Below are 13,479 nucleotides of genomic sequence, written 5' to 3' on the forward strand. Positions count from 1 at the left end.
ATATTATCTCTAATTTACTGATGAAAGGCAAAAAGATAGCATAGACGAAAATAAAGTGTCTGAGTCACAAAGCCAGTGAATGAAACCTCTGGGATTTAAACCACAGCCAACTGACTTCAGATTCTGCTGTGCCAACCCCAAATTCATATGCTTTTCAGTATACTAGCATGTCACTTGAGACATTCAAATGGAAATTAAACAGCAAAAATATTATTACTGTATTTAAGAAAACTGGATCCTTAACATATACTATAATGAAAATTCTTTCATGACTAGTATGTCATTGTGGCCCAAATACTGAGATGATTATGTCAAGAGATAACTCCCCATATCTGAAAAGTATTCCTTAACATTGTGTCCTCACTACAGCATAGGTAGGACTCTCCAGTATGCAGTAGGGATTCTAGATGGTGATGGTTGGGGAGAGGAGATCACATTCTAAACTTACAAGCCAGCAATCTAGTTGACTCTGTTGTTCATGCAGAATTAGGTTGCTCTTGAACTGGATTAATAAATTCAAAAGATTTCAAGAACTCAGCTAGAACAAATTCCAGATGTTAGGTCTCTCGACAGAATTAAACCACTTAACTCATTATAATCAATTCCTTTTACAGGAGCAATTAATGATGCCTATTCTTTTCTTTGTTGAAATTCTGTTTCCAAGCAATGCAGATCATTTTTTTTCACAAAAAAAAATATTTCTTGATTAACTCTAGATTTTCCTGACTCTTTCTATGCCAGTTTTAAGGAGGTAAAGAAAGTAGGGAGGTACAGAAACTTCCCTTCATTGAGTATTTATTCTATGTGGAGGCATTGTGCCAAGAACTTTACTTCTAGTAGGTTATTTGAGGTAGATTTTGTTTAATCTCTATTGAAAGGATGAGGAAACCGTGGCTTAATGAGGTTTGTTAAATATCTTGTGTCACATCACTAAAAAGAGCTCAGCTTCAAATCCAGATGTTTCTGACTGCAGAGCCTGAGCTCTTAATCAGCATTCATTGAATTCATAGCTGGTCAAATCATTATATTCAGAAGAAGTAGATTAAAATAGATCATTGCCATCAGGGAAGGGCTGCATATTCTGTTGAGTTCTGATCCTGTAGTTTAAGTATAATATACATAAACTGGAGTGTGCTCAGAAAAGAACAATGTAAAGGGAAAAGGGTCCACAACCACTTCAGCTGAAAAGGAATCTCAGGAGCCATCAACATTGAGCCTGGAGAAGAGAAAGCTCAATGTGGTCCTGTCTTGAGATATTTGAGGAGCTGTGATAGAGAAAGCAAGGTGAACCTGTGAATAAGAAGCCTGGAAAAGTCCATCTCCATGCTTCTTTGACAGTTTATGATTCTGACATGTTCCTTATGAATTTGAGAGATAGAGCCAGCAGAAGCTATGTGGTAGCTGAGCATAGAAAGAGTTCTCTGCCAGAACAATTTGATGATGTCAGTTGTGCCTCAGACTTAACTCAGCAGTGGAATATCTTACACGGCCCAGAAAAACACCTGGCAGGAATTTTAGGAAGGAAATTTAAATATGGAATGATTGATTAAGCTAGATGTCTTTCCTGGATCTGAGAACCATAAATTGACACATAAATGCTTCATGATTTCAAACCCTCACAATGATGTGCTGAGCGTCCTCAGAGTATGAGATCCCATGTTTACTCTTCTCTTCCCAAGAAGCTTCTACTTAAAAGATCTGAGGAATGATGTATGACAATAACATCAGACATTCAGCTCTTGTGGTAGAGTTCTAAAATGACAGGGTTGTGAGAAAAGCCATACAAGAACTAATGAGATAACCCATAGAAAATGTTTTGGGTGGAACAAAAATCCATTGAAATTATAGGGAATATTAACAAGTTAAAGAGGCAACAGTCTTAATTAACAGGGAAACTTTCTTGGTTAAATGTCATCATGCACTGTATATATGGAATGGGTCAATGAGTGAAAATTTCAAATTAATTGAAAGATCAAATTCATTTTTTAAATGCAGTAAAGTCTTCCTTCACAATGAATGCAACTAGAAGGTAGGATCCACTCAGGAAATACCCTAAAGGCAGCATCATTTTCATCTCTCGATTTGATAAAGGGACATTTTCCTAAAAAAGAGCAGCATAGTAGCATTCCATTTTTTTTCCTCTTTTGATTTCAAATGAACCAGCATCTTCTGTGTGAAACACATGCACACAGATGCACAAATACATGCACACGTGCATACACACACACACACACACACACACACACAGTTCAGGATCATTCTCAGAGAGACAGGGTTCCAACTGAAACCTCTATCTGAGATTTCAAATAATACCTCTAGATTTCTGAACCTTTTAGAATAGCTAGATGTTTCAGAAAAAAGTCATAATCTCCTTTCTGATTGTCTTGTTGCTCATATACTTTCTATTGTGGGACCGCTGTTACTCGTATTTAAAAGCAAGAAACAATTGCACATTGAACTCCATGTATCCTTGATGTCTTCCATATTCTGACATGCATATCTTTCCAGGTTTCCCATGACAGTTCTGGGTTGAAATCTATGACTGTTTTAGACAATAGTATAAAAATCATTTCTTTATGGACATGAAATGTCTATCTCACTATGTTTTGGGTGTTCCTTCTGCTGCATTTCTCAGTTTCATTCTGATTAATTTCAGTCCAGGTTCCATCCCTCCTCTGTTGCTGAAGATTATCATCCTTTCAGCTGCCAAAGCTATAACAATTGGAGTCATGTGATGAAGAAAAAAAATTATCTCTTAAAACTACACCCCATTGAGTGGACATATTTTAAAACTGAATTGTTGTTCCTATGTTTTTCCCAAGCAACAGTAATTTTGAAATTTATGATTCACATGTGACTCTGGTATAACTTTTGGGACAGCTTTGTATAATGATGAAAATTTTAAGTAATCCCTAAGATGATAGGTCAGAAATCTAGCCATAAGATGTAGCAGCTTCCTTGCTTCAAAGAAGGGAAGCCTGAGGGAGAATGAGTGAAGATGGGAATCAGGAGACATCTGTCTATAGTGCCAAGGCCAAAGACTCTTCCTGGAAGCTGCCATCAAGAGAACTGTAGTCCAGATGGCTTTATTTCCCATATTTGGAAAAGTACAGAAAAATGACATGTGTTCTCTTCAACCACATATTTTCTAGAAATCTTGCATTTTTCTCTCCTCTGATTCCAGTCTAATTTATTTTCTCCTTAGTATTGCTCTCCAACTAACATATATTTATATTATCAGCCTCTATATAACTAGACTGTAAACTCTCCATAATTTCAAAGATGAGCCCAAAGTAAAATTTCAATAAATGCATATTCTTTTCCACTTGCAGTGGGGCTGTGTCCCTAATGCACCTATTGTGAGTTGAAAATATCATAAGTCAAAAGCCATTTAATACACCTAACCTACAAAACACCATAGTTAGCCACACAGCACATCATAGAGTATTGGTTCATCAAAAGAGACACTCATAGCACATGACTAGCCCAGGAAAAGATCAAAACTCAAAACTCAAAGTATGATTTTCACTGAATACATTTCACTTTTGTACCATCATAAAGCTGAAAAATTGTTAAGTCAAGCCACCATCACAAGGCAGGGATTATCTATATTTGTGAAATGAAAGGGTGCATGAATGGTGAGAGCCTGTTTTATTAAATTTTACATTGTTTTAAAGCAGTTCTACTAGGGGAACTATGAAAAAAATTTAATAGCATCTCTGAGTGGTCCACTTTTTGCAATAGTGAGGACAGATGGTACACAGTGTCTCCAATCTCAGGCCAGAAAGTGAAGCATACACTTAAGTATATAAACTCTGATTTTCAGAACTACTTGGCTTATTTCTTTCCAGAAATGTTAGGCATGTTTCACTTGAACACCAGTAAAGTCACCTTATAATAAGATATGGTTCATCCTATTGGCATTCTTGACGTGGATCCAATAATACTAAATAAAACTCCTTTGTGGACTTCCTTTTAATCAAATTATATGTGACAACTAAAACAATATTATTATAGGATGATAATAAATATTTTTTTGAAATTTTGAAAAAGCATTATAGAAATGGCCCACATGGTAAATTGGAGTAAAAACAGTACTAAGTAAAAGTATCATTCCTGGATACCCCTCTGAATGACAACAAAGAGAAGATAAAATTACTTTTATCCAAACACTCTAAAAAGTAAAATATCACCAATATAAATAAACCAATATGTAAATTAAAAGAATTTTTATGAATGGTTCATAGATATTGGATCACTTCTTAGATTTTGCCCAATATGTCATCAAAATCTCTCTTTCAAGTCAAAATCTTAAAACCCCACAATACAACCAATTACACTTCAGTCATTTGATTGGTACTGCAGTGGCTTCTCAACTTCCATTCCTTCTTCATCTGATAAAAATGGTAGTTTTCCTTCAGTCTCTGAGAGGAGGTATGTCCTTCCCTGGCTCTAGATGTTATTGATTCAGGGATAAGAACCTAGCCCAGGCAAAACATTGAGAAGACAGAACAAGGTTTGGAAAAGAATCTTCCTTGCTCTTCTGAGGATGCATCTGAAACTGTATCTCTCTCTCTCTCCTCCCTCCCTCTCTCTCTCTCTCTCTCTCTCTCTCTCTCTCTCTCTCTCTCTCCCTCCCTCCCTCCCTCCCTCCCTCCCTCCCTCTCTCCCACTCCCTTCCCTCCTCCTCCCTTCTACCCTCCCTCACACCCTCTGTCATGGATGAGGACTTACATAGCCCCTGGATTTTTTGGCAGCTGGTTTTAGTGTCTATGCAGGTAATATGACACCCCACTCCAGAAGGTAGAAAAAAGAAAGTAGGTGTTTGATGACAGGGTTGAGTCACTGAAGCAAGCTTCTTGCCTGTGTCAATTTATCTGCTTTATCATAAATATCAATGTAAATTGGATGTTTGATTACTTGCCACCAAGTACTTCCTAACAAATTAAATTCCTTTCTTCAACAAACATTTTCTAAGCATCTACTAAATCCTAGACTTTGAGGTCCAAAGACAATTAAGACATCTTTCATGTCCTCAAAGTTGTAACAATCTTGTGAGAAACACCAGAAAGTAAATACCAAGGTGAGTGGTGATTCTGAAGTGAGATGGCACATCAAAAATTCAGGAGATAAGGGGGTGCATTGTCTACAGAGCTTTTTAATAATAATAATAATAATAATAATAATAATAACAACAACTGTAAGTAATTTTATTATCACCATGCATACCCAATTTTAAATAATGTCAGTGATAAAAATACTTCTCCCTGTCAGAGTAGGCAATTCTTACTGCCTTCATCCCCTGAACCTTATACACCATTTTTAAATAACTACTTTAATATCAAACTAAATATCTGTGCTAGTCAGCTTTCCATTACTATAAAACATCTGAGATAATTAACTTATAAAAGAAAAGGTTTATTATGGCTCAGAGTTTTAGAGGTTCTAATCCATCCTTGCTTTGGGCCTGTGGTGAGGCCCACATCATGACAAGAGTCTATGGCAGAGAAAAACTGCCCACCTCATCAGCCAGGAAGCAAAAGGGAAAAGGAAGAGACCAGAGTAATGTAATTCCCTTTGAGGGCATGTCACCAATGACCTAAAGACTTCCCACCAGGCCCCACCTCACTACCTCCGAAAAGTGCAACACCACCGGGGACCAAGCCTTTTACACAGCAACCATGGGGGACCCTTATTCAAAACACGTAGCAACATCTTTGTACCATAAAGTTCACACTTTACAGAAATAAACCTTCTAAAACATACTACTTTAGCCAGATGAAGAGCCCAAAGTTGATTACAACAATGTAGCAGAGCTTTCTAGCTATTATAATATTGGTAAAAGAGTATTTCAGTGCTGGACAAGGGCAACTGAGGAATTTATTGAAACTATCTGAAGGTATATCATAGGATAAGGAAAATTATATGCCACAAAATATTAATGTCAAAAAGTGGAGAACTGATATATGCTTCCAATTTGTCTTTACTAAGGAGATTAGACGTGGCTAAAAAAAAACTCTATAATGAATGTAAATGACTCTAGGAGGTTCTGCTAACACAGCTTAAACTATTATGCTCTTTTGGGTATGTTCCATTGGGCTGAAATCTAGTCCTTATAGGAAGGTCACTCCTCTATAAGTGTTTTCACTTTTACTTTCCAGTAAAACACTTGCCCCAAGGTTACTTTAAGTGTGGTCATTGTCCATCGTGGTATGAAAGACAGTTACTTGACCATGATGACTTGGCTGTTTTCTACTGAAGGATGCAGGATACACTGCAGTGTAGATACAAGTAATGCAGTGGTGGACAGAGCTGGAGAATTCAGTCCTTACAGGAAAGATGAGGAATAGCTGGACCCTGACAGATAAGAATGATTTTCATAGAAAATCTTCAGTAAAGTGAAGGTATTGAAAGCTAAGGGAATAGTTTAAGACACAAGAACATAAAAAAAAGTATATTCAGTTCAGTAAAACAGAATAAAGCAGCAAAGCTAAAATATGAGGGTGTGGCACCATATGATGAGGTAAACAAATCTGTTTTGACTTTGCATAAAGATGACCTATCATAGAAGAAAGAAGCTGCACCTAGAACTTTATGCTAATTACTGGGGTCCTTATTTGGTAAATAATAAGGACCCATTTAAAAAAGGAAGATTGCAGAAATTGCATAATTCTATTTTTCATTTTGTATCATAGAATATTTGAACATTCAAAAAATGTATTTTAAATATCTATGTAAAATTATGAATAATAATGATTAATATCCATGATACTACCACCCAACCAAAAGTATTCTTATACTATTATTGTTCTTATACTATTGTGTATATAATTTGCTTTTCTTCCAACCTGCTTCTTACCTCCTCCTCACCTGTGAAGAATTGTTTTATCATTTCTTTGCTATTTAGAATGAAAAAGAATATCATATATATAGCCCTAAACAATATGTCCTTTGGTTTTCCTTGATTCTGAACTTTATAAAAATTGAATCATTCTACATATAGCTTTAATTACTTGCTTTTTCTGTGATGGTTTCTTTTAAGCCTTTAGCTATATGCCATTCATTTTCATTACTACCTGATAGGCCAATGTGAACATCCCACATTTATTTATTTACACTGCTGCTAAAGGGCATTTCACTTTTTGGTTATTATAGCAACATATCTTGGTGCATATGAACAAGAATTTCTCAGATGTAAACCTAGGAGAGAAATTACTGGGAGTTAGGTTTATAGAGGTTCAACTATACAAAATAGTATACCATTTTTTTCTGTGGTAATTAAACCAACTTAAATATCCACCAACATTGAACCACATCAGCACCAACCTTTAGTATTATCAAACTTTTTGTCTTCTTTAACCAAGGAAGAAAACAATAAAATGGTTATTATTTTAGTATTTATTTGTATGCCCTTGATAGTTAATGCAATTTTAAATGTATTCATGTGCGATTATTATTTTATTAGATTATTAGTAAATGTATTCCTGTGAGATTATTATTTTATTAGATTATTAGTATAGTATAACTTTTCCCTTTTAAGATATGTATGTTTTTATCTTTTACCATTCTTCTATTTAAATGTTTTTGTAATTACAGATCTATCTTGCTTTTCTATATTTTAAATCAATTTTGATAAGAATGGTTCCTGTTCATTTTGTCCACATTTCCAGATTATTGCCGTAATTTCCTTTAATATATTTTAAATATCTCATATATCTGTACTTTTGGTCTAATTTATGTTCCAATTTTTAAAAATTTGCATCTTCTCTCTTTTTTCTCTTAATCTGTCATTATTGGAACATCTTAATAATTTCTTCAAAGAAATAACTAATTTGTTGACCATATATTTTAACCTATTTATTTCACTTGTTTTTAAAAATTTATCCTTATTATATGTGTTATTCTACTTTATTGGAAGTTTTTTTTCCTAACATCTTCATTTGCACTAGAAATTTTAACCTGTATGCTGAGTGAAATCTATTGTCACTCAATATATTAATCCCACGCTTATAAAAAAAATAAGTACAAGGAGTACAAGGAAATAACCCCTCTACTAATGTTCACCTTGTGATCTACCTTTTTTTAAAAAAATTTCCTAAATTAGAAATGCTGTGCTTAGGTATCTCACAGATAGTGTTGACTTTTTAGTTATTTACTCACTAGACAGTTCTTTCTTACCATGGCTTCTTTCATTTTAGACTGTTCTCTCTCTCTCTCTTTTTTAATCTTTATTTATTTATCTTTATGAGGTGCTGAGGATCAAATCCAGTGCCTCACATGTGTAAGGCAAGTACTCTACCACTGAGCTATAGCCCAAGCCCCCATTTTTAGACTGTTCTTTTGAGATCATTTTCCTTCTAAGAAGCATATAACTTTGATATTCCTCTACTGATTACTTATTAGATCTCCTATTTTATTTTATTTATTTTTATTTATTTTTTTAGGGAAATGTCTCTACTTTTAGTTCTTCAAAGATAGTTTTGACATTTATGTTGCAATTGTTTTTCCTTAGCACTTTGAAGACATTATTCTATTGGCTTATGGGTTTCACTGGTAGTGTTGGGAATTTTGTGATCAAATTTTCATCTTTTTTAGCTGGGCTTTCTTTTCTCTTTAGCTATGTTGAGGACCATCTCTGAATTTGTGCTGTTCTGCAATCTCAGCTAGTATGTCTAGATGTTCATTTCTCACATGGATCCTTCTGGAACATTATGTGTTTCCATTATCAGTGATTTCATGGGGTTTTTGTTGTTGTTGTTTGTTTCTGTTTTTGTCCTGGGGATGGAACCCAAGGGAGCTTTATCACTCATTTAATCCCCAGTTCTTTTAATTTTTTTTTTTATTTTGAGACAGATTCTTACTAAGTTGCCCAGACTGGCTTTGAACTTGTGACTCTCCTCACTCTGCCACCTGAGTAGCTGGGATTTTCAGGCATGCTGGTGCATCTTTTTCTTTTTTTCTTCCTTTTTGACCCACATCTGACCCTATTTTGTATTTTATTTAGAGACAGGGTCTCACTGAGTTGTCTAGCACCTCACTGGATTGTTGAGGCTGGCTTTGAACTCGTGATCCTCCTGCCTCAGCCTCCCAAGTCACAAGGATTACAGGCCTACCACTATGTCCAGATAGATTCCCATCTTTATTCAGTTCTGGAAAAAAATTCAAATATTTAATTTAAATATTTCTTCTTCTTCATTATCTATAGTCTCTCTTACTATAATTTCAATTACATGTATATGACTAATATGTTTATCCCCATGTCTTTTAACTTCTCTCCGATAATTTCAATCTTTTTGTGTCTTCATTTTTTTATCAGATCTAAGTCTTCATATATGTCTAATTTTCTGAGTATGACCTGTTGATCATGCACAGAAATGGAGAAGTAGAAAGAAGGATGATTTAGGAAATGGTAGTCATTTCAAAAATAGAAGAGACATTAATTCCCTTCCTCGGTAACATGCAATAATAACCACTCTCAACACTCCTCTGTTTCTTATAGGATATCTATAAAACTAATGCTATACCATTAACTTTTCACTTAAATTTTTTTTAACTTTTTTCCAAGTTTTCTGTGAAAACATTTGTCTTATCTTTTAAAAAAACAAATAAAATTAGATTTATATTAAATATCAAAATTCAGCAAAGAAGCTAAAAAGTTAATGCAGTAACATGGATTTGCAAGCTCACTGCAATGATTTATTTGATGCATAATAAACTCTTAAGCCCCCTGGAACCTTTTCCTCCCATCTGTAATATGGTCTGTGTGACCTAATCAAAGGCCAGCACCATGTTCTGTGTGTGATTTGTGGTTTTCCAAAACAGTAAAATAAAATAATTTTTTAAAATTCCAAACAATCATGAGTTCAGCAAATGCTGCTGAAATTTCCTCCTATTAAACAAATTCTTTTATTACTGACTTTCTTCAGAAGTTTGTGACTATAGAGCTACTATTCCACTGTTGTTAGCGGTAGCAAATAATAATTTGCAAAACAACCCTGAGGCATCCATTTGTAAAAATTAGTACTCTTTGTTATATACTAACTTAAGATACAAAGCTATCATTGAGAGATTAATTTTTAAATTTTAACATCATAGTTAGTAGTCTAGCCCTTTAAAACATTGTATATTTGCAGTCTCCCTTTCCCCAAAGTTGTATAGAAAAATTAGACTAATACATACTTTGATCTCAGAAGACATATTTAGAATACATGAATTCTTTATATCTTTAATATATTGCAATAATTCCAATTAAAGAGATAATTCTTGCAGTCCCCACGTTGCTGTCTTTCTCCCTCCCTTCCTTCCCCCTCCTCATATCCCAGTTCTACACTGCCAAATCCAAAAATGACTTGGAGCACTGTGCTTAGTATTAGCAGTGTCAGCATTTAGGACTTCTATCCAAATGATTTCTTGATTACCTTGGTGATAAAGGGAGACAGTATGGTGGAAATTGGGACCCCTGTACCACCAAAGTAGGCAGCCAATATTGTAGAGTTGGAAGGTTTTCTGACCCTGCATACTTCCCCTGAAGACTTAAATTCTAACATTAGCGATGTATTCCTTTGGGCCAGGGCATTGCCCCTTATCAAAATGCAAATTCCTTTAGGCCAAAAAAAATGCCTTAAGCTGTTATCATTCATTAACATAATTCAACTAATACATGTATTGGAACATTTCCAGACAAATTAGTCTGGGAGTAATATTTTAAAGAAAACTAAAGAGGTCCAATTTGAAAGTGATTCAGGACTAGGTAAGAAGTTGCTAACCATCTAGGCAGCAGTAGGGGACCATTTCATACAGAGAAGAGGGAAAGCAAAAGCAACCAGAGGTTGAAGAAACTCATCAGATGCCCAGTTTTGTTTTGTTTTGTTTTTTATCCTTGCTTCTGAGTGTGAACTTTTCAAAAAGTGAAGAAAGCAATAGCTACCTGAACACCCTATGGATCTAGCCTAGGGGACATGGTTTCCTGCCCAGTTTCATCTGGGATTTTATTAGGCAAGAGTCATGGAGAGTAGAAAGCACCCATGAAAATGAACTCAGAGGTGATCAAAAGTGTGAAAGTGTCAAGGGTGAGCTAGAGGTTATTCATTGCATTTATAGGATTTTATGACACATGGGTAATTATGATCATGACTACTCAAACTAAGCACAAAATTGGTCAAGAGTCTTATTTCAATCTGAAGTTTAAATAGTCATCTCACCAAACTAGGACTGGGTATATTTGTACAAGCTCCCTTGTTCTCACATTTAGTAAGTATTTCTGGTATTTTCACTTGTACAAAGTTCACTGCCAGTGTTCTGGGGAATACAATGAATAAAAAATACAAAAGAGCTGTTCCCAAGTAGCTAGTAAAGGGCTGTGAGAAGAAAATAAAACAATAAATATAATGCCAGTTAAGACTATGCTGTGAGCTCTCTGGGAAATACAGATGAAGCACATATGGCATGCTGAGTTTTAAATAGTGTTCAACCCTTTAATTATAAATAACATGTTCAGCCATTGCCATAAGATTGGCAGTTGGGAGTGTCAATTACTTTCATGCAGATCACCTAAAGCCATCAGTTATCTTCTAGGAGGAGAGATAACTCAAAATCTTGGAAATTAACAATTGATTTAAAAATAAAAGCAAAAACAAACCTTCTGCTCCCACCTCTGCTAGAAATTCCCAAGGGTCCCTAAAGCATTTTTTTTAAAAAAAGGAAATGGAAATTCAAATATCTTTTGAAGCTTTTTCTGACATTATGCCTTTTGAGTCAGGATTGCTCCTTGTCATGGTACAGTAGGGTTGGGGATTGAGAGATGCCAAAGTGCTTGAGGTTAGAGCCGAGATCTAATTGGAGGTAGCAGAAGGTACCGAGGCTAAAAGAAGGTTCAAAGGGGGCCACTATGTGGAAGGGCATGGTTCAGAATTTCAGAAGAAGAAATTCAATGAAACACAGGTGAGAAAGAGTCAGAAGCAGGTATTGAAGTCAGAGTACAAAGCCCAGATTCTATGTTAAGTGACATTCAACCCCACAATAAATGTTCGCACTTGAGACTCGCTTTCATGGAGTATTCAGGAGAGATGTAAGAGGTCAAATTTATTGGGCCAGAGACTGAGTGGATGTTGCCAGACAAACCAGTCTTCCTTGGACTGGTCAGCATCTCTCTCCTTGTGTCCTTGTGTGACTTGGTAATAAGTGAGAATCACTTTCACAGTCATTCATGTCATACACATTTATTAAGCAACAAATGTGTTCCAGGCTCTGTGCTGAGTGTACACAGAAATTCAAATGGAAGCCAAGGGCAGTGTCACACATAGTCCAGGCTCAGCTCAATTACACCTATTTTCCTTAGGCTGGCCAAGGGCTGACCTTAGAAGACTAGCCTCAACTTTCAAATAGTCCTGACTAAGCCTCTCACAGAACTCATATGATTAATCACAAATGTCCTTTGGTTTACAACCCTTTCGGAGGCAGATGTTTTATAAGAATTTAACCTTGAGGATAAATGCCTTAAAGTACTATTGAGCAAAAAATCACTAAGCTCTTTTCAGGTAACTTCTGGGTACTCTCAGATTGTTGTGTCTGTCCTCTTACACCTACGTGTCCCATCCTCCTGCCCATCTGTTCTTTTCACTCAAGCTCCAGAATCCTATGCCATGGGCAGGATTTTCACCTCTCAATATAGAACTGTGTATCTTACCTCATAGTCCAACTAACTTCCTGAGAATAAATCATTGTCGTTGTATTTCATAAGAGACAACAAACATTGATTTTGTTGTTAACATAGGTGAGGCTTCGTTCATTCAATAGAGTATATATTTTAATCACCAGTAACTGTCCTGAGATATCAGATGATAATGTCCTGGAGGATCAACTTTAATAAGTTATTGATTACAATTTGAGAAGCCCTGTGTCCAGATTAAAAGCAGTGTGACTTGTCCTATGGTAAGTACATCTTAAAAGTTGTTTTAAATGCCTTGAACCAAGTTTCTCCTGTGGCGGTTTCAAGATTGTAGCATTCTATCCTAGTTTTACAATGAAAAGGGTTCTTTAGCAATGTGTTGAAAGACAACATGAGTTCACTCTCAGGCTTTGATTATGTTTAATAGCTTTGCTGTCAGACGGTGAGTCATGATCTTTCTCTTCTGTTTTACAGTTTGTATTTACACCTCCTTGCATTTGATAAAAGCAATGTGATGGGCTCTGCCCATTGACAATGATGACTCCTTTATTTTAATAAATGCTGAGGAAAAAAATAAAACTTAGCATGATACGGTGTAAAAGCCCTTCCTTTAGCCATTTTCAATTTTATTTGCATCCTGGTAAAAATCACTATTTTGCAGCATTAACCGTTAGCACATTTATCATTTGATTTGCATAAGAAATTTTGCTTTCTTTCCATCAGGTTCAACTTAGCATAGGAGGCTAAGAAAAATTTCTTGTCTATTTGGAACAATAGACATTTGTAAGCATGCCGTTGAAATATCTTCATGG

The 13,479-nt window shown here is 35.4% G+C and overlaps 1 protein-coding gene and 1 long non-coding RNA gene across 7 annotated transcripts in view; one reads left to right on the plus strand and one right to left on the minus strand.

Annotated features, from left to right (window-relative positions):
• LOC144256909 (uncharacterized) overlaps nucleotides 1-13,479 on the minus strand; it is a 56,513-nt gene that overhangs the window by 38,659 nt on the left and 4,375 nt on the right. The window lies entirely within an intron of this gene.
• The window catches only part of B3galt1 (beta-1,3-galactosyltransferase 1), a 143,226-nt gene that overhangs the window by 21,526 nt on the left and 108,221 nt on the right, over nucleotides 1-13,479 (plus strand). For 5 of the 6 annotated variants that reach the window (XR_003300849.2, XM_077802707.1, XM_077802703.1 and 2 more), the window contains exon 1: nucleotides 12,731-12,930. The exons of the other annotated variant lie outside the window; for it this stretch is intronic. The gene's annotated coding sequence lies outside the window, so the exon portion shown is untranslated. Of the gene's footprint in view, nucleotides 1-12,730; nucleotides 12,931-13,479 lie in introns of those variants that run through there. 6 annotated transcript variants of the gene reach the window in all.

The sequence above is a fragment of the Urocitellus parryii genome, chromosome 1 (genome assembly GCF_045843805.1).
Source record: "Urocitellus parryii isolate mUroPar1 chromosome 1, mUroPar1.hap1, whole genome shotgun sequence".
Taxonomy (NCBI): domain Eukaryota; kingdom Metazoa; phylum Chordata; class Mammalia; order Rodentia; family Sciuridae; genus Urocitellus; species Urocitellus parryii.